Source organism: Electrophorus electricus, chromosome 21 (genome assembly GCF_041902795.1).
Source record: "Electrophorus electricus isolate QZ-2024a chromosome 21, ASM4190279v1, whole genome shotgun sequence".
In the NCBI taxonomy this organism is placed as follows: domain Eukaryota; kingdom Metazoa; phylum Chordata; class Actinopteri; order Gymnotiformes; family Gymnotidae; genus Electrophorus; species Electrophorus electricus.
The window spans coordinates 6,794,006-6,809,862 of NC_137517.1; the positions used below are offsets into that span (position 1 = coordinate 6,794,006).

At 43.5% G+C, this 15,857-nt stretch overlaps 1 protein-coding gene across 3 annotated transcripts in view; it reads right to left on the reverse strand.

Moving 5' to 3' along the window:
• Positions 1 to 15,857, reverse strand: part of dlgap4a (discs, large (Drosophila) homolog-associated protein 4a) — a 78,215-nt gene that overhangs the window by 25,200 nt on the left and 37,158 nt on the right. The gene's annotated exons all lie outside the window — the stretch shown is intronic.

Below are 15,857 nucleotides of genomic sequence, written 5' to 3' on the forward strand. Positions count from 1 at the left end.
CTTATGGTATACTCTGTTTGATACAACACATTTGGGAAACTCTTTCAAATATGTAAGCTCAAGATACAGAAAGGCCTATGACATACATATATCTTTGACGAACTGAAAGAACACATTTGTCACATTTTACTTCACCAAAGCAGAAACTCCAGCAACTCTCTATATGTTTGCATCACACTTTCATACTTCCATCACATTTTTTCCCAGAGACTTTAGCCTCTGTGTAGAATCACAGCCTATGGTATTTCTGAATGTCATTCACAGCTTGCACCAGTGAGGTTCATATCCCTGCTTCCTGTTCTCCTCCGTCTTTTGCTACCTATTGAGCCGTAATTCATCCCCTCCTGAATGAGTGAGGGACATTTATCTTAAGGCTCGAATCGCCCGCGACGCTGTCAGTGGCGTCGGAACCTGTCCCCAGCTGTGCTCACCGCCTCTCGGGACCCCATTCATGAAATCAGTGGCATTCTCTCTGCGCTAGGCACAAAGCGTGCCATTAGCATGCCAAGCACAGCTAGCGCTCGCGCTCGGCCGCCGCTGCTCCGCGCTTCCTCGGTGGGACTGGAGCCGTTCGGCTCCGCGAGCCGGATGACTCATAGGGCCGTCGGGGAGGCTGAGAGGCTTGTTAACATTCAGCTAGCAGCTGCCTAACCTCCGGATCAACTTCCCCCCCCCCCCCCCCCCAAAAAAAAAGAAAAACTACCACACTCGGCATGCGACGTCAGTCTTTCCGCCTGACTGCTGCTGCAGCTCCGCCGGGGGACGTGGCATAGCCGGGCGGCCCGAAGGCAGCCGCTGGAGCAGAGAGTTAGAACGCCTCATCACGGCGACTTCGGCGGTTCCCGCTGCGGCTACATTCTTCAGCAGCCACGGCCTCTCGCCGATCGCTCTGGCATCTCTGTGTCTCGGCCTCTTCAGATTCGTTTTAATTCAGGCCCTTTTCGAACCCCTCAGGGATGCATTTTAGATCAAGGGCTCCTGATCAGCAGGGAGGCCCGGTTTCCACTGCTGATCCAGGAACAGCAAAGCCCTGTCATTACCAACAACATGCCGTAGCCCAGAAGCTCTGGACCAAAGCCCTTGACTCCTTGAACTCAAGTAAATACTACAGATGGGAGAGCGACTATGTTCCAAATAAACTTATTTGGACAGAGATTTAGCAGAATCTTTGGCTTTAGTTGCACTCTTAGAAATCCATGAATGTCACGTTTAGTTATTATGTCCCAACTATTATGTTTATTTGTCCAATGTATTATGTTGCCCAACTTCCCACTATCTTACTACAAGGCATCACTGCGGATGGATCAAGTCTGTCTGCTGATGCTGATGGCTGATGGAGTGGCAGCTTCATTACAAAGGGACAATGCGGATCGGTAGCTTTTCCAGAATCTTTAACCAGTTGCTGTTGGCACAGTAAGAAGTGTATTTCAGAGTAGCAATTGAAGTGTAGATGATTCTACTTGCTGTTGTTGTTCTTCCTAACTATTCACAAGCTCACTCCCAATCCAGAATAATGCTTTGATGAGCAACAGAAAAAAGCAGTATAAATGCACTGCACTGACGCTTCTACAAGCAGCTTGCATCTGATCACTTGTAATCACTCTAAAAGTGAATTATTGCCCTTAGGATAAAGCATTTTTTAAAAAACTGCCTCTGTATAGAGGTTCTGTGATGAAACAACTGTACAAACTGAACAGGTACATATTAGTCTCTGAAATACAACCTACATGGAGATAACATTGCTATATGTGCCTGTACTATATGTGCACCTTGACATGTACCCTGATGCACCAGCAAACTGTTTAGGCAGATAACCCCAAGACCCAAGTTGACAGGGAGCTCCTCTTTCACTCCATGTCCAGTTTAGACCCCCTGCGTCGTCCAGGCCAGGCAGGCTGGACCATCTGCCTGTGGAGTGTGGGCTGTCCTACAATTAGCTTTGCAGACAATATACTCCATCCGCTACCATGTGCCCTGCAGTCGACAAGGTGACCACTAAGGGGGGCTAGAGAGTTGCCTCAAGCACCTCCACGTGGTGGAGGGGCTTCTTAACTGTACCGGAGCTCATTAAAATGTTGTGGCAATGTCCGTATCGCGTGGCGAATGAAGGGAGGAAGTGAGGCGTACCATCTGCGGCAGGGTTTTATATAGAACCCAGGCCTCCCCGGAGGCGCCTGGAGCTTCCACGCCAGAGCGGCTGACTTAAGAAATCATTAAGGGCCCTGAGATGTGTCTAAGGGCTGTGTTTAACAAAGCAGCGGCAGGAAGAGGTGGGGGGGAGCAGTTGCCCGGAGCACTGCTTCTGGAGCAAAGGGGCCTGTGCGTTAACGAAGACACGACGGCAGAAGGCAAAAAAGAGAGCTACACTCGGCTGGGTCGTAAATTGCAGTGAAATGTTGCCCCCTCTGACTCTGCACACACGGTACACAAATCAACACAATGTATAAGGTTACTTCAAACCTCCAAGCTCAATATCTCATTAATTGTATATTGCCATTAAGTAGCCAGTCAATATTAGTTCACCTTAGCTTTTTCACTTTATAGTGCTGTTGGGATGTAAAACAGTGAAAAACAAATGTACTAATAGTTTTATACTTATTACAATATAAGCCAAACAATTCAAACAGCTCTAAGCAGCATTTTGCTCCATCAATAAGTGATCCTGAATAGAGGGGGATCGATAGATTAGTTCACTGAAGATTAGTAGTGCAAGTGATTCAGGATCAGAGCCCATAGGGATGACAATGGCTGAAGCAAAAATAAAAAAATAAAGAAGCAGCTAAAGAGCCGAGGGTCTTCTGTCGGAGTGACCCATGCTGCCACAGTGGTTCTGAGCTTTTCTTCAAAGGCTTTGGTTCGATTTCACATAGTCCCGTTCAGTGTTAAACTTTTGCACCGATGCGGTCTGGTTTAATCCTCTCTGCGGACCTGCGAAAAGGCGGCGGCAGATCCATAACCCCTGCTCAAAGAAAACAACAAAGCCGGCTCAATCAAACACGTCACTTCCCCCTGGGCCCGACGTTAAAACTGTGACTTTTAATCCTCACCAAGGACAGAAAGAAGAGGGATAAAAATCAACGTTAATGAGCGTCTTGAAATGAAGAAGCATTTCATTTCATTCGTTTCAAATAAAGCACTCTAATTGAATGGCGCTGTTGTAATCGTCAAAACTGCAACGCTTGTGTATCTGAGGCATGCGTATTACAATAAAAAGCTTCACTGAAAGGCAGTTGAGAAGGTGGCTTTCGAGATCAGGATATGACAAAGCTGCATCTGTCATTAAATACCTCCAACGACGTCATACCTTGTAAAGTAAATACGTACCGTCACATAAGCTATGTAACATGGTCATGGTGGGTAAAGGTAAAATCCTGAGTTTTAATAGCACATGAACAAACTAAGTAATCTGTAAATAATTTGACAGAGTGTTTGTTATATTGGTATTATAGTAGTGCACAATGGATTAGAATGAAACAATGACTGTGAGGTTAAAGCACAGCATATCAGCTTTCCTTCAAGTGTATTTACACATATATTGAGTGACCTATATAAGAATTTGAGTTTTTCAGTTCCTGATTATTTCAGGAACTTTTTGTCTTCAGCTTCACTAAGTGACACTTTAACAGTCACTGTGCGATTGGCTTGGCCAGCAAAGAACTACACCCTTTTGTTTAATCCTGAAATCCTCTGTTGTTTTAGATGTATTTCGGGTCATTATCCTGTTGCAGGGGGAATCACTGCCCTTTCAGGGGTTTGGCGAGATCAGAGCGGGGGTCTCACTACCTTTGCACACACCACACACTCATTCCACTGCTACTGCCTGCAGTTACATCACCCATGAAGACAAATTCCCCTGGCAGCCGTACATGGCAACGTCACCATGCTTCACAGATGAAGCTTTGATCACGACAATAACTCACTTCTGCTCATCTCCCCACACCTCCATGTCCCGCGCTCCCTTTCTCCCTCTTCTCTCCAATCAGATCTGAGGGGATGGCTTGCAGAAGGCTCCGCCTCCTCGCTATGACGCATCGGTGTCTTTCCCCGAACTGCCTGGAGGGTCCGGACAGGGAAGTGACCTTTCATCGGCACGATGATCTTCACAAGGCTTCCCTTCTTGAATGATGTGCTGTGAGCTAACAGGATTTAGGCTTCAGGACACTGGCTTCCCTGGAGCGTAGCCCCTGGCTACAACATCTAGAGAGCAAAGCTTATAACCATAAGCTGCAAAGTAACAGTCCTGAAAGGTTTCTTGGCACCTCATTAATTTAATTGCTGTTGATCAGTATCATACAGCATTTGTAGTGACAATAATTGGGTGTTTAATTAAAAAACCATTCCATATGTAAGGATTAAGGATTAACTGAACACTGGTAGAGTGATGGGTGATGGGGCAGAATATGAGAAACCCTCATGCTGGGTTCATTTGTTTATATTTGTTTATATTAATGCCATCATATTAACACTGCCATCAATAAAGCATAAAAATCCTGTTTACGTTGCACTGAATAATTAGACGAGACCAAGAAACAACTACTTAATTAGGGAACACGAGTTCCCAACTTTTCTAACCTCCCAACTAGTTTGACTAAGTGATCTAAGTTTTCCTGTAACTCGTCCCAAGCCAAGGGGACCTAGTCAATGAAACCAGGAAGCTTAAAGGGTTAATAATACCTGCAGGCTGTTAAGCAGGTAATGGAATGTACAGCAACTGCTGGGTGGTGCGACCGATGCATGCTGAGACCACTGGTTGGCGCTGGTTGGTGCAACCATGCCAATACCGCGTGGTCTGCTGGGAAACCTGCTGCTGGCCATGCCTGCAGCTTCTGCAGTCCGTCTGTAGCACTGCTGCTTCCGGCGTGCCAGTATGAGTCTTAAGGCTCCCTACGCCAGCCTTCACCCACTTTGAGCCTTCCTGGGCAGAAGCCCAGGTGCAGCGTGGCCCTGACAAAGAGCATAGCTGCCTATCATGGGCCTGCAGCACCTCTCGCTGGCACGAAAGTTAGGAATGCCTCTGTCTTTTAATGAAAACAGAGTATCTTGTTGCCATTCCCCTGGATATGCAAAGGTATTGTGAAACCTTGGTCTAGCTGCGTTTTAATAAAATGGCTTATCATTCATTTTGGATAGCCTGCTGTAGAAAGAATGGATTCCTTAATTTGCATCATGCCTTGTTCTGTCCAGATCTAAGTATCTCTGACTATGGTAGCTCTCAGGCCAGATAAACATAGCTAAACATCTCGGTGAGTATGGGTATGACTATGTGTTCTCACACTGATTTTTTTCTGTTTATATCAAATGGAAAAAGCAGACATCGCAGGAAAAGCAACCACTTAAATTAATATTATTTTTAAAGGATATCTGAAAGAACAGCTTCCCGAGACACCGCACTGATTTGGAACCAGAACTCTTTCCTTGCAGAAAACCTATATACCTTTGAACACGAGATCACTTGGCTTTCTCTCTAAGATATGTTAATGCATTTCAGGTAAAATCTTTATGTATTTTATGTGAAGGCATAGCCATATCTGCAGACAGTTTTTCTTCCTTTCTGCATTTTTTATTAAATGTGTCTTTCCTTGCCCCGTTTTTCAGGGGTATTTTGTGCACTGTATGCACTGGAACCGACACCGTGGCATGAAAGCTGAAGGGATAAAGCAGGAACTCTGTGCCATGTTGATCTTGCTGGCAGTAGTGTGGTGTTGGGAAGGGCCAGGAGGGTTCAGGAGGTTCTGGGGCCTGGCCATTGGGCTCGTGGGAGATTATAGGCTGATTGTTCCTCCACGAGGGCCGTGTGCCCGGCCTCTTGCTCGCCCGCACGCATGCACACATGCGCATGTTCTCAGCAGGAGAGCCGAGAAGGGAGACGTCAAAGCGTGTGAGAAATAGTTATGTCACACGTCTCCACGGAATGATGACTCAAGGCGTTGTGTTGGGTGTGTGTGGTTTTGCATAGGATGTGTTAAAGTGAGAAAAATGGTTGTTTAGGGTTGTTGAGAGAAATTATTGGGTAGAGTTGTTGTTTAGGGTTGTTTAGCTTCATAGTTTTCACTGCAGGTTTGCGTGAGGCATGATTAATGACAGGAGCCTTTGTTCAGTTAGATCAGAAGCCATGATTGTTCTCAGTGAAGTGACCAGTGAGGAAGAAAGAAGAATTATACATGCAAGAATAAGAATGATTGGTTCCTTACTCTCATAACTACATAATTTTCATATTAATTTCAGTGTAGATACTGAATAATTCATAGTAGTTAACTGAATAATATGACCCAAGATTAATAACTTAATAATAAGCCTGCAGATAAAGGTGTTAAAGATTAGAGTCTTAAGACTAGATAGATTAGCAGATTTTTATAATAAACCTGAATAAAAATTCTTTTTTACTTTCAACAGTCACTTTTTTATTTTCAACAGTCACTTTTTCTTCAGTCACTTTAAACTTCACATTTTTTTCAGAGAAAAGTGAAAATGTTTTAGTGTTTTCATCATACTTCACAAGGTTTTTCAGTAAGAACAAACATAAAATGTACCAGACCTCAAGAGTTCATCCATGACTTGATTTTAAAATATGACAAACAGTGAGTCTGCATAGGTGAACATTCTGTAGAGTACTCTACCACAAGCTGGACTATACTCGCATGCCTTCAAAAGCTCACTTAACCTGCCATGTAGAACGCGGCCAACATTTGTCATGGAAACGCAGCCCTTTGAAGTGAAAAACTGAGGATCGCAGCTTCTTTCTGGCTAATAATTAAGGCACTGAAGGGTTGAGAAATGTAAACTTAAGTGGACGCTTTGATGATTCACCTGGACCAAGGTGTTCCTGCAGACTTTTGTCTTTTGTCTTTTGTCTACCGTTGAGAGATCCACGTTACTGTCTTTAGTACTGAATGAGATTTTGCTAAAACACCACCTGCTTTTCAGGAAACTGTCCTTTTGTTGATCTGGGTATAGTATGTTAGAGTAGATCAGAAATGGAACATAACACTACTGCAGAAACAAGATGTGTTTTGATAAGCTGTCATAGCACTTAAATGAAATGGGTGATTTCAAGACAGCAGCAAGCATTCATTTATTAATTTTGTTATTGATGCAGCCACATTAAAGGAACAGGCTACACCAAGCATCACCCTTCAGAGTAATATTTAATAACATACAGTATAATATACAGCAAAGTCAAACCCCTTCCTGTTTACTGCAGTGTTTTCTCATACAGCTTAGAGGTCATGATCACAGCCAGTGCTGTTAACACTGTAAAATGTGGCCTTCAATTTCATCCTCCGTAAGATAAAAAATATACGATGTCAAAGCTGCTCGTTAGGAAATCTCAGAGGCTCCCGCTGCTCCACAAGGCCTCTATCTGTCTTGATGAGCATTAGCTATGTACTGCCTTCAGCCTGAGAGCAAGAGATGGAGCAATTGGAGGTAAAAGGCCTCTGTTGTTATGCATTTGATCTAACCGTGAAAATGGGGAGGGGGGGGGGGGATTTTCCTCTCACTCAAAGGGCTTGTAGGCAGTGCTCTCAGTCTAGCACAAACAACTAATTGCAACTAATACAGACATTAGCTAACTGTTAGGCTGACCTCAACAATTCAAGTAAATTTATTCTCTACTGCTTTAACTCTTGATCTCTCTTTCTTTTGCTCTCTCACACTCACACAAACACACACACACATGTGCACAGATGTGCACGCACGCCGAGTTATGCAAAATCTCTCAACCGCTATATTGGTAAGCTCGGGGAGAGAACATCTCCCGCTCCCATTAGCAAACGAGTGTCCCCTGCAGCCAAAGGCTACTGAGGCACATTAATAGCGTGTGTGCTGCTGCAGCTTTTGTTCACCACTTCCCTGTTTCATGTGATGTGCATGGTGGCCCCCGAGGGCCACAGCACTATCTTCAAAAACACTTGAATGTTTACAACTGCAAAGCATTTAAGGGGCGCATACGGTGGCCCACAAGGCCAAAAGCGTGGCGACAATTAATTCAGGCTAAATCAAGATAAGGAAGCATGACAGAGCATCTTTTCACTTTTGAATGACCTAAGTCGTGCTTCGCATGGGAGACATATTATGTAAACAGATTGGATTCAGTCACCCCCAGTCCCAAATCCCCTTGCAAATGTTACATCACAACTGTCTCCCATTAACAGAGGCAGTGGGATAGCTCTGGGCTGGGAGACAACACTTGATTAAGGTCAAGGATGACCATGAACGTTACGGGGGGGGGGAAAAAGAGCCAAGCTAACAATAGATCAGTTTTGACTTCAAAGAAGCAGGTCAAAGTCATAATGCATGAGACTAATACAAAAAAATATTAATACAAAATAGCCTTCTAAATTAAACCATTTTATGGTTTATTATTATTATTATTATTATTATTATTATTATTATTATTATTATTAATAATAATAATAATAATAATAATAATAAAAATAATAAGGTTTGTATTTATTTACAATTATTTCTTCTTGAAATGTTGTAGAATACAGTCATGTTAGGCTCCGTAACAGCCATTCCATGAGCCTGGGTATTGTCAAAACAAAGTCTTATGTAAAACTAACCTCTCCACTAAAGCTCTGGACCAAATCTGGGTTGCGGAAATCAAACTAGTGGTGGTGGGCTTAAAGGAACGGTGTAGTGAAGAGCATTTGCCATGGGTTTAGCACTCCCTTAGCCTACCTGAGCTATATAAAACTCTAATAAACCATATGTTATTAAATATGGATTTGCATGAGTCATTCTTAGCATATGATTAGGCTGGCCGGTTACACAACCTGAGTAGAGCGCTGAGCTGAAACAGCAGTGTGCAGAATGGCAAGGCACAGAAGCATGGCATGTCTGACGAAGAGCAAAGTCCAAAAGGGATATCAGTTCATTACAGTGGCTGCCATTCAATTCGACCAGCATGTCACAGAACAAATTTATATGCAATTTATATGTACTTCCAAGCTCTGTAACTTATACACTCTTGCTCATGTCTTGTGTTGCCGTGATGCGTACTATGTGAGCTTCCGCGTCCATTGTCTGAAAGTGGGCCATTTTTCTAGGTGCCGCTTTATAAATCCAAATCAATCCAGGACGAGTCAATAAACAAAGAGACAAACTGGTTGATTAAAAGCAGTCAGCGTAGCACAGGGATAAAACCCCAGTGCTTATCAAAGCCTCCCTCTGATCCATGCACCACAACGGCAGCTAATGTTTACCGCAATCACGTGACAACGCCTCCTGTTAATAGAACGTCTTACAATCTGCCAACACTTTTTAAGATTTCTGGCCGTTTTGAGATCATTTGCATGACAAAAATCAGCGCAAATATGGCACATGACCATGAGTACAGGACGTGCCATGATGATACAGGACAGCCATAATGGTGGCCACGGACATGGTTATACGTGCCAGCGCAGGCATCCTTGCACACCATGCCAAACGATGTGCGCCAGCAGATGGCAGTTCCTACAGAACTGATCTATCTGGAATGACCAAATAAAATATATAAGGTTAAACGAGTGTTTACAATATTACATATCAATTAGTGTATTTGTTCCAATGCGCATTAAGTCCTTAAGCTGTATTTCGAGTTCCAATTAAATCCCAAAAGATTACCAACAAGAAAGAATTGGCAAGCTTTAAATGGTGTAAATGTTTAATGAGCATTTTTCCCCCATCGGAAATCATGCTTGCTGGTCCTGTTGAGCGTGGCTGTGGCCGACGGCTTGTTCTGGCTGTTCTTTTCTCTTAGTCTACCCCCACCCACCCCCAAATATAGAAAAAAAGGAATCGCATTCCTGCATTTGAGTAGTGCTTTCCTCATTAACACCCTCTCTATTCTCTACCTCCATAAACACAGAGTGTTCTCCTGCCCTGTATTATCTCAGCGCAAGCTCGACGAAAAACACACGCCTTTCTCCAGGGCACTGGAAGCAAACACTCAGCATAATTTTTTATACTTTTTTCACTTTTTCTCTCATCTCCTCCATCCTTCCCACAATTCCCCCGCGTGCAATGTTTCGGGTCCAATTAAAAAGAAAAAGAGGGAAGCCGTAATTTTCCCTTAGGTTCCATGCTGTTGCACGACTTATAGAATTCAAGGTCATGACCCAGTGTGTCTGTGCTATGAGCAGACGTATGTTTGGCCCCACGTTATAGGGGAAGGTCATGGGGACAGTGATGCAGCAGGCCACGTCTGCAAAGACCCGAGTCTCTTCACACCTCCGACGAGCCGATATTCAGACGCTCCGGCTAGACGGGAACACGGTTCTGTGCTCAGACCAAAGCCACAGGAAGCCCTGCACTCCCTTTCAAAAATTCAGTCCAAAGTAATCACTTGTGTACTGGAAATCTTTTACCAAAACTTTGTAGAACCAGAGTCTTATTGCAGATCTTTTTTTTTTTAAATGAGTACTTTAAAAGCACTTCAGCAAACCACCGTGTCAGTCCCCACAGCACCTTGCTTAAAACCAAGGCAAACAGTGAACTTCATGATAGGAAAGACCGCAACAAACAAACCCACAATCAGACGTTATCTAACTGTCAAAGGACTGCTATAATCCTATATGGATTTCCATAATCAATATATCCATTATATGATTTTTCAAAAAACTATGTAAGCAACTTTCCCTGGCATTCTCCTTAAGTTACTTCTACTATAAAACTCCTCTGAGAAGAGTCCACATACCCTGCTGGTGTTAAGCCAACAGCAGAGGCTTTGAGGCCATTAGCAAAATTATCATGGTCAGCACGTGCGAGTAACATATTGTGTGACTGCATAAAGACAATTTGTAGATTTCATCAGGGCTTGTGAGAGGCTTCACACAAAGCAGGGACTTCATGCATGAAGCTACATATGCATAAGCCAAATTCGGTTTGTGCCGTATCAGTCACCATGCTGGGTTAGCCCTACAAATACACCATTGGTCCACTGTAAAAATGAATGACTGAATGAGCAATGGAAGGAAGAAATCTGTGAAACTACAAACCAATCAATTCTAATAACCCTCTACAGCATAATAGTACAGTGTTGTTTTCGCTCTCCTTTGGCCATTAGCATTGGCTAACCGTGTTCTAAACTTTTATTGTCAACAGTCTTGTCAGCAGCCATAATACAGGTTTCAGGCACACTGTAAGTTATTGCTGATGGCAGTAGGAGGTCTTAGGCTGTCATGATCTGGTTTGAGCACAGTCACCCGTTAAACCTCTTCAGTGCCACAAGGCTCTATCGGGCTGTGCTAGCATGACCAGATCGCTGCACTGTCCCAGTGGGAAGAGGAGGATTGTCTCCACTCTCCACACCGGCCCTGAAGGTCCAGATCTGCATGGAGACACACGGATGTCCGCTTTGTAAGGGCTGTAAGACTAAACTATGGCTCTATGAAACGGTCCACTGCTTTGCAAAGGAGGAGCACACTGTACAGGCCCACTGGCCCACTTAAAGAGAATGACATCCAAAACTTAGTTATACACAACATGTTTGTGTGATGGATCTATCCATATGTCAGAAAATATATAAATTAATGTATGCAATGCATCTTTTGTTTTTTCATCAGGCTAATTAATATCTTTCAGAAAAATGAATTGTCACTGTGATTCTTTCCTGCTTCCTGTGAGGAGGCTTCAGCCTGAGTGTGCTCAGTGGAATATCGAGGACCATCAACGATGACACAGAAAACCAGCCTCATTCCCACTTCCACACAGAGAAAATCCCTCACAAAATCTTGAATATGACAACAGCCTGCATTCACAGAGCAATATCTGAGTGTGCTGTGGGTGGTTTGTCACACAGTGCATTAAGATGACCAGAAGATACTTGATACCAGCCACCTCAAATGTACAGTCAGTAGTACGGGTAAATAAAGAGCAGAAACAATAACTGCTAATGACTGAAACTGTGTAGGTAGTGCATGACAAGTCTGTCCACATACCCAATCTGATCCGGCTGATCAACATGCCACTTTGTGGGCAGCCAGGTGAATTGTTTTGACAGTGATTTAACTACCGTAGTCAAGTTACACAACGATTCCCTTGTGACCCTTAGGCTCTGTGACTCTCAGAACAGATTTCTGAGCAGAGGTTCAAAACATCGTATTGTCTTTCAAAACACCATTCACCGACATCCCAAGGTAATCTGAGCCATGACTCACAGTGGCACAGAGAGTCACAAAGCAGGCCGATCAACCTGTCAGATGAATGGGCTCATGAGAATGGGCTCTTTCTTGGAGGAAACTGCTCGCTGGCTATTTTTCACACTTCTGAAGAACTATGGAGATTTTAATTCATCTGTATTATTCTCAGGGTTCATGTTACTCATCTCACTGACTCCTTCACACACACACACACACACACACACACACACAAACCAGATCAACACACACACACACACACACACACACACACACACACACACACACACACAAACCACATCAACACAGTCTTACACACACACACAAACCAGATCAACATACACACACACACACACATGCTCTCACACACACAAATGTGTGAAAGAGAGAGGGAGAGAGAAATAAAGCTGCAGCTTTGAAAAATGACCTCACATATGTGTACTTTTCCCTTTGGCAAAAATTAGCTTCCTTTCAGTGAGAAAGTTCTCCAAAACCTCACCTGTCTTTTTCCTCCTGCCCTAGTCTGGAGGTCGATCAGGTATTAAACGTTCACAGCATGGAGGTGTGAGGGTCGAAACAAACTCCCACCATCTGTCCACTAGCATCAAGAAAACTTTCGGTACATAAAGCTCTTCTGTGAAGACAAGCTCAGAGTTTAATGACAGTGTCATGGTTTGGTTGTATAATAATAATAATGAATATTTATACAATTCACCTTTAAAGTTACAGGACAAATTGTAGCTGGAAACATTTAAATATCATGCAGCTGGTGATCATGCCTGCCATGTTGTGATGCCTCTGTCACTCATAAAAGGTCGTATGATCTTCTATTCATGGCCTCTAAGTGTCCATTCTTGATTTCTGCTTGGTCTTTTGGTATGACATTTTTATGTCATGGCATACCATGGCTTGTCACCAGGCAATTCCCACAATACACACAAACCCCCCCCCACACTCTCTCTCTCTCTCTCTCTCTCTCTCTCTCTCTCTCTCTCTCTCTCTCTCTCTCTCTCTCTCTCTCTCTCTCTCTCTCTCTCTCTCTCTCTCTCTCTCTCTCTCTCTCTCTCTCTGATTTGCCGTGGTGTGCCAGCAGCCAGTCAGCAGACATGGCTTTGCAGGAACACAAGCCTGTCCCCTCCTGGCCCAGAACACCCCAGGGAAGAGCACATTTGAAGGTCTCTGCGTCCGTGCATCTGGGGACGAAGATGAGGCGCCCTAGCACGAGCACCTTCCTGCCCCCATAGTACCATTTCAACAAATCTCATTCACATTGTGGCTGCATTATGTACCGGCCAGGGGCGTCTTTGGCTGCTTATACTGTTCTTAAAATCACCCTCGCTTTTAACAATGCTTATGAATTTTTTTGTACTATGAGGTTGGGTTTTTGTTTAATTCCTCCAAATAAAAGAGATTGTTTTTTCTGGTCCATGGTGCAACACACAACGACAGTCCAGCAGCATAGTGCGTAGGACCACATCAGTGCGAAGCCACAAGAACACAACACAACTTGAGAGGAATGTAGAATTATGGGTATTGGTACAAGAAAAAGAACAAAAGACTCTGTACTCTAAAACAAACTGCTATTTTAGGATGATCGGGTCTGTTATTTCAGATAAAGATTAAGCAGTCTTTCGAGCATACAAATCTCCAGGGAATGTCATTTTTAGTCTAAGACTAGGCTCCATCTGTGATGGGAAACTGCCTGTTTGTTTTGCTGCATGTCAGAGAAATGTAGGATGAGGATCAGACCTTTCCTCAACTTCCTCAATGTTACCTCAAATGTTTTCCAAAAATGTAAAACCTCAGGTAAAATTCAGTTTGGACATCAGCAGTTCTAAGGTTTAATATGTCCCAGGGTTAGACTAGTTCTCTAACAGTCATTCATAATAGTGTAATAATGGTGTGCCTCTGGTAATCATCATTAATGTGCCTTCAGACAGTAAGAATTTAATGCAACACTGCAAATGGTTTTTAGATTAACTGGAGGAAAGGCATGTTCTCTCTCTCCATAACATTCTGGATTCCTTTGTCCCCCCACAAATCTAATCACCGCCAGGAACACGCACTGTTTCCAGCTACATGAACACATTATGCCGGTGTTGTGTGCTGGAGTGGTGAATATGGTCTGGAGGTGTCGTAGGTGGGGTGGGGTGGGGTGGGGTGGGGGGGCATGAGAGATGAAAAAGGATAGAGTGGAGAAAGGAAATTATGGGGTTGAGGTGTACACATATGCTTTCCTGCGTCCCCCGTATCTGTTTCTAATCCAGTGTCCATTTCTGGTTTTTTGCTCAAAGGTTTGAGGATCTGCACAGAGGGAAACAAAGCTTTTTCTGAGGTTGCTGCAGGCATGTGGGGTGCGTTGAATCTCTGGCTTATTGATTTTGTCACTTGGATTTCCGAGTTGAAGTGTTTCAGTCAGAGGACATTAACCAAAGACAAAAGAGCCGATTTGTCAGACGGCAGTGTCATGCCATTAATAGCTCTGTAATCATTTCACCTTTACCATGAAATCTATCTGCTGCTGAATGCTGGAATTGATTATGTCTCCTAAGAGCCCATGAAAGCAAGAGAGAGAGAAAAAGAAGTGTGAGAGAGAGAGAAAGACTGACATACCATTCATTTCAAAGCAGCAGCATGAGTTTGTATGTCAATAATTGTCTGTCCTGCACTGGCTTTGTATTTCCCTCACTTTCCCCCACACTAATATATGCACTAAATCTGTAGACACCTCAAGCACAACTCTGACTCAACTCTGAGGCTTCGTAAACAGCTGATGAGTTGAATCAGGGCAGTTAAAGCAGAGAACAACACTAAACCATGGAATACAGGGAGGTCCCCGAATGGGGATTTTCAAGTCACTGCACTAAATAATTAGATTAACAAAATAACAAGTAAATGCAATGGTACACCTCTGTTTTAGCCTCTGCTGGTTGGCTCCATTTAACTGCAGGCAATGTATTGATTTGCCAGTTCTCAGTGTGCCAGGAACTGTTCAAAATTGGTCACTGACTGGGTGAAAGGTCAAGTACAGCTCTTAAAAAAAAGAATCCTCATACCCACAGCATCTGTGACCTAAATACTTGCAAAGGTCTCTGCCAGTCTACAGACCTGGTGTTATTAAGTGTGGAACAAGCTCTAGCTGCCTTTCGCCTGACCTCTACAATATCAGAATGTCTTTGTGGTTCGTTCAACAACTCTCAGGCGTATTAATGCTTGTCCAACGTGCCCCTGTGTTCCCGAGCCTGAACAAACACTTCAGTGTCCTCCAAAAGGAATAAGGGTTGGTCAGTTAATTATGCATGCTAATCTACACATAGAATTATGCAAATTTGTAATAGGGTGCGTTCTGAAATATGACGATAATCATCTTCATGAAAGTGAGGCAGGGAAGAGGTTGTAGTTTATGGGGAAAATACAGCAGCAGATTTCACAAGTATTTCCTGATTGCCAGCTGCACAAACCAGCGTATATGAAAAGTTACAAACTCTCAGAGTAAGGGGAAATGGTAACTGTCTTAACTTTTCTAATGACCTCATTCAAAGATGAGGCACCCAAAACTCCCATGCTCTTCAGATCTACTAAAATTATATGTGAGCAGATGCAGTTCACACAGCAATTACAAGCATGAAATGCAGAGAAGGAGAATCCGATGATGTTTTCATATACGAAAATCCATTTAAGAGTCAGGTCTAACTAAAGCGTTATGTTAACGGGCACCGTGAGGCTGGCCTGCCAATA